The sequence below is a fragment of the Balaenoptera ricei genome, chromosome 5 (genome assembly GCF_028023285.1).
Source record: "Balaenoptera ricei isolate mBalRic1 chromosome 5, mBalRic1.hap2, whole genome shotgun sequence".
Classification (NCBI taxonomy): domain Eukaryota; kingdom Metazoa; phylum Chordata; class Mammalia; order Artiodactyla; family Balaenopteridae; genus Balaenoptera; species Balaenoptera ricei.
Window position 1 is genome coordinate 109,518,624 of NC_082643.1, and position 6,450 is coordinate 109,525,073.

The 6,450-nt window shown below is 40.3% G+C and overlaps 1 non-coding gene across 1 annotated transcript; it reads left to right on the top strand.

Moving 5' to 3' along the window:
• The first annotated feature begins 4,603 nt into the window (after positions 1-4,603).
• On the top strand, positions 4,604-4,685 carry LOC132366787 (small Cajal body-specific RNA 18). Its single transcript, XR_009503514.1, has one exon. It is a non-coding gene; the product is annotated as a small Cajal body-specific RNA 18 (non-coding RNA).
• Positions 4,686-6,450: the final 1,765 nt, after the last annotated feature.

Genomic DNA, 6,450 nt, shown 5'->3' on the forward strand with positions numbered 1-6,450 from the left:
TGTGAGGTGATACCTCATTGTAGTTTTGATTTGCATCTCTCTAATAATTAGCGAATAATTAGTGATGTTGAGCATCTTTTCATGTGCCTGTTAGCCATCTGTATGTCTTCTTTGGAAAAATGTCTATTTAGGTCTTCTGCCCATTTTTTGATTGCATTGTTTGTTTTTTGATATCGAGCTGTATGAGCTGTTTATATATTTTGGATTAAAAGATATTGCTTTTACCTTCAAGACAAGCCATTTTACAACTTGGCCTTAAGGACTATAAGAGGTCAGCTGAAGGGCACTCACCTACCTGAGACTCTTGGTCAGGATCCTGTTTCAGGGATAACTAAGGAGACTTCCCTCCTCTGCTCCCTTTCACTCCCACAGACTTTCATCCAGTTATGTCAAATCCTTGAAGAAAAGTGTTTTGCTTTTGCTTGAAGTATCTATAATGGCCTTCTCTTCCAATGAGAATTTCTCAAACAACTCTCATGTTCTCTGTGCTGCATAAATTAGGCAAATAGTTGTGAAGTTATTTTTTTCTTCCAAAAAAATCTGTCAATAATGTAAAATTCACTTGCTAACATAGTATTTTGTGCAAATACACCAAAAAATGTTTAATACCTAACCTTTTTACTTCTGCCTGCATATTAACATGATTAGAAAATATTTGTGTTTCGATAGTCATCAGAAAGTAAACATTTAGTCACCTAGCTATTATTCACAAAATTATTTCACTATGTTTCAATGGAATTTACTGCTGACCACAGTAATTCTTATCTCTCATAAAAGGAGCTATGCAGCTCATATCTTCAAGAGTATTCAATAGCCCAAAATAAAAGTGCTGGCATAATTTTTTAAAGTACTGGCAAAGTAAAATTTAGCATTTGCTAGAAAATGAGCCTCATTCTTTTTAAAAAGGGTGTATGTTGTCTTAAAGACTATAATAATAACAAAACTATAAGTAAGAATAATAGTAATTAGCATTGATAAAGCACTTACTATATGCTAGTTATATGCTAAGCAATATGCATAGAGTACTTCATTTATCTAAAAAAATGTAAGATACTTAGGCAAGTATCATGTGTGAATATTTGTGTGTATGTGCATATATACATATCTGACCATATATATGGCATATCCATACATATGATACAGTATATAGTACTCACAATATATTTACTTAAATACATACAGAAAATTTCTGGGCAGATATTAAGACACAGTTGATCATTTTCATTCTGGCCATCACTGGTGGTTGCCTGCCCAATAGCCATCGCCCTTCTTTCTTGCCAACAGAACACTGGTTTTGTTGAGGCAGCCATGTGCCGGCCCAGGGGAGGAGTTACTATGAACCTAAATCAGTCACGGGTCTCATTCTCTTCTGCCCATGGTGGCTCTAGGGATAGGAGTCAGTTCTTGTCTGGGGCATGAGAGATGAGGGGAAGTCTGCTTAGGGCTTCTAGGAGGATTTCCCGCCTCAGGAAACAAGGATGTGCATGAGGAGAAAGGTCTTTTTGCTTCTAGCCCATTCCCTCCTGCTTAGGAAACTTTGATTTGAAAATGCCTAGAGCTGTGTTAGGCTCCTTGTGGCAATGAGGTGTGACACTGCTGGTACACTGTGAATAGAGGGTGACTTCTTGATTACGTCAGAAAGTACAGAATCAACCCTGATACCACCTACCTCTGAATTTCATATAAGTTAACAAAAGCCAATATTAATAGGGGTTCCTGTTACTTGCAGCCAAAGTATTCATGACTGATACAGTTACTTCTGGGGAGTGAGATTGAGGGTACAGGAAGGGAGAACAGTGTCTTACTTTTGATTGTGTATTGCTTTCTGCTGCTTTAATTTGATTTACCATGTATGGGCAATACTTCAAAATTATAAAACAACTCATTTAATTTTTTAAAAATTGCATTTCTGAATAACTGGTATATTAATTTGGAGAAAACTGAGAGCCATAATGTTTTAAATAGTACCCCAACTCAGTAGCTCACAATTTATACCCAGGCACTCTTTGCACCAACATTCATATATGCAATCACTTGGAGTATTTGAGCAGTTAGCTAATTTTGAATTTTAACATCAAATTCTCCTTCTTTCCAAACTATCAATATTTGTGAGTGTTTGTGTATCTCCCAAACAATGTAAGTATGAATCTCCCTAGCATGTGTTTGGAGGGGAGATGTTTAGTGTGTCTACTGGGATTTACTTCCTACCCACAGTTTTTTTCTGAGTAACAGAGTGAGAATGAAGAGTTGCTTCCACTAGCTGGGGCTACGATGAGTCAGGAGATATTTATACCAGGTAGATGCATTGACCGGGATGAGGAAGAAGGGCTGAAGCATCAGGCAACATGAGCTCAAGTTCTCACTGGAATTTCTCCAAGAAAGGACCTTTATCTTTGTACAACCCAATTGACACTAACATCAATTTAACAACTATCAGCCTAGGAGAAGGGTTAGGATTGTACTCGTGCAGGATTTCTGGGGACTAGGCTTGCCAGGGAATCCATTATGTCCTTCCCATTTCTCCTCAGAGCTCTCACATCTCAGGCTTCTTTCTCCCTTAAATGAGGGTGTAGGAATTGAACAGAAGTTGGTTCTCTGATACTACCGCCTAGAGAAACGACAAACTACTGCATCACCAAGAGCTAACATCCCCATCCTCATCAGCAATATTTAATTAGATGGATAGAGTGTGAAGAATCAGGATCAAGACAATCAGAGCCAGGCCAGTCTTAATACTGCCTCTCCTGTGAACCTTCCCAAGGAACAGTCCTCAAATTCGGCATCACATTGACTTCATTATTCATAATGCCATCCTCTACACCTGATCTGTCATCAAGACCTGTTGAGGTTTTCTTGGTTAAAGTTCTTGAAAACCTCACTTCTTTTTCAGTTCCCTGTGCTCTTTTATAACTACGGTATCCTCCTTTCCAGATCTCCACTTCTCCAGGTCATTTACATATAGCTGGCATAATAATCTTTCTTATTTGTCATCATATTATTCCCTACCTAAGTTTTTTTTTAAGACATTCACGTTCTTTTATTTATTTATTTATTTATTTATGACTGTGTTGAGTCTTCGTTTCTGTGCGAGGGCTTTCTCTAGTTGCGGCAAGTGGGGACCACTCTTCATCGCGGTGCGCAGGCCTCTCACCATCACGGCCTCTCTTGTTGCGGAGCACAGGCTCCAGACGCACAGGCTCAGTAACTGTGGCTCACGGGCCCAGTTGCTCCGTGGCATGTGGGATCTTCCCAGACCAAGGCTCGAACCCGTGTCCCCTGCATTGGCAGGCAGATTCTCAACCACTGTGCCACCAGGGAAGCCCCCTACCTAAGTTTTACTGAGAGATAGAAACAAACATTTGAACAAATGGAGAGATTAAAAAATCAATCGTTTAATGACAAATGATGGGATCCCCATTTTTCCATGAGATAGTCCTTCTCCCAATTTTTTGGTCCCACTTGTACATATAAACTTTTAGGGATATAGGGAATTCCCTGGAGGTCCAGTGGTTAGGACTCTGTGCTTTCACTGCCGAGAGGGCCCGGGTTCCTTCCCTGGTCGGGGAACTAAGATCCCGTAAGCCGCATGGCACGGCCAAGGCCAGAAAAAAATAAAAAATAAAAAAAACTTTTAGGGATATAGATGAAATAACCATAAATCTATTATTTATTTGTTTATATTATTTTAAATACCCTCACTACTTAAAATCACAAATAAGAAATTTTAGATTGATGAACTTAAAATATTTCTTTTTCTCATCAGTGAAGGAAAAAAATTATTGAAACTGTTTCCATTGTAGCTTCTACATGGCATCTTTGTCATGGTTAGAGCTCCTTTTTATCATCTCACAAAAACAGATGTGCATGGTTCTCTCTCTGGGGGAACTACTTAAGAGGAAGAAGGTAACAGAAAACCTAAAGGAGGCTCTGAGGAGAGATCAGGAGGAAGAAACTAAGTCTCCGGCTCAAAACGCCTGTGCAGACAGTGCTTGGATAAGGCATTTCCTGGCGCCAGCCTCCTGGGTCTGATACACCACCTCAGTGCTCACTTAGATGGTACATTTTGTTTGGGAAGCCAAAGGAATGCCCTGATTTTTACTAGTTCCATCCATGACTCTTTACCTTAACTTACAGAAGATGCTGTGACATATCCATTCTTCTTAATCTCAGTTTTTACCCAGTCAGCTGAGTATAAATGGCTTTGAGACCTTTTCCCAGTAAGAAAATCTCCAGAATCCTCCAGGAAAAAACAATGTTCCTTTTACCATAACTGTAATAATCATCAATCTTAGAACACTCAGAAATAGAGTAGCCTTGGCTGCACAGACCAGAGGCAGAGCCCTAGGCCACTTGGTCCGCGGGGGGACCCGGGCCCCACCAGGTGGGAGGAAGGAAATTGGAGTGTGAGAGGTGCCCCCTGGGTCCCAGATGCACCTGGATGAACCCACAGTATTTTCTTTATTGCCGTGGAGCCTGAGAGGATTACAAAAGTGTGTCTGGTGAAGTAGGGCCAGGGGACCGGGGTGGGGGAGATTAGGGACAGTGGGTTAAACTAGAGATGAGGGAGGTTTAGGGAGCCCTCTGCCACCGTGACCGTGAGCCCTGGTGGACAATGCCGTGACCACTGTGCAGTCCGCATCCTGGAGATCAGGTGAGGGGTGTGTTCTGAGAACCGACTGAGACTGGGGAAAAAAAGAGAAAAGAAAGCCTTGATGTTGCTCTTTTCGTGTAATTACAGTGCAATGTCTGTGGGTCTACTTCTAGATATAATAATTCAAACCTAATGAGAGGTTACTGAACAAGGCTCTATAGCCGATATATTATCAGCTATTTTCTCCTCTTTTACAGGAGAAAGTGGGTTGTCATAACGTTACAGTGAGTGTAATTCTGTAATGATGGAGTGAGAAAATCACTTTCCTATCGCCCTAGCATGCTTCTACATATACAGACACTTAAAATGGAGCTTTAAATTGAAGTGGGCTGTAACTAATTCAAACATACATGTTGTCTGCCCTAGGAATACCTGCTGTGAATCCAAGTTTGTGGAACCATCAGACCACACGGTGTGAGAGAGCATGGGTTTCAGGATCAGACACACCTGAATTAGCAACCAGACTCTGTCACTTACTAGCCGTGTGACCCTGGGTGAGTTATTTAATCTCTCTAAGTCTCATGTTCTTCATCTGAAAACCAGGAATAGTGCTGACCTACCAGCGCTGTTGTTTTTCCTGGAAAAGTAACTGAAAAATTCTGCTTATTTGTCCAACTTCCTTTCCCTCTCTGCAAATAAAGGCCAAAGAGGGCGTCCCTGGTGGCGCAGTGGTTAGGAATCCACCTGCCAATGCAGGGGACACGGGTTTGAGCCCTGGTCCGGGAAGATGCCATATGCCACGGAGCAACTAAGCCTGTGCGCCACAACTATTGAGCCTGTGCTCTAGAGCCCGTGGGCCACAACTACTGAGCTTGCATGCCACAACTACTGAAGCCCACACGCCTAGAGCCCATGCTCCACAACAAGAGAAGCCACCACAATGAGAAGCCTGAGCACTGCAACAAAGAGGAACCCCCGCTCGCTGCAACTAGAGAAAAGCCCGCACACAGCAACGAAGACCCAATGCAGCAAAAAGTAAATAAACTAAATAAATAAATTAAAAAAAAAAAAAAAAAGGCCAAGGAATAAGTAGTGTATGCCAAGTGCCAATGCCCAATTAATTGCAGATACATTTTCTTTCCCCTCTGGAAGAATGTTGTCTTTCATTAAAAACTATAGCTGGGTTTAAAATAAGATATCCTCAAGTGTTAGAACCATATAAAACTCTTTTTTTTTAACTTTTGGCTGAAAATGACAACCACTCAATTATACACAAAAGTTTAATGTAAAAGGGTTCAAACAAAATAACAATACAGTGACAAAGTGATGTGGAAACTGGATTTCAAAAGAAAAAAAGATCAATCACACATGCGTCAAACAATACAAAATCAAAGTAATGGACAAAAATAAAAATTTTACTTTAATTATAACCGAAAAACTAAAATAAAAAAATCCAAGTTTCAAAATTTTCTAAAGAATATATATAACTGCATAATCAAATGATTATTTTTTTGCTTGAATAGGATGTACAACCATTTTTTTAAAACAGTGGATATAAACATTGAATATTTAAAAGATTGCATATCCTACATTTTAGTTAAAAATTGAAATTAAAAATAATGTAATATTCAAAAAATGAGAATATTTTGCTATTAAACTATTCCACTGCCAGAGATAAATTCTGATCTGAAATGATGGCCCCAGGAAGTTGAGTCAAGCCAGTTGATTACATCCTGTGAAGTCCCCTCTCTCTGGCCCCCAAATCTGGGCAGGGCTAGGATTTGGCTCTGGCTTTGATCCTATTGGGGGTGATGGAGGCAACAGAAGCTGTCTGTCTAGGAAATTCTTGATCCTGGCCC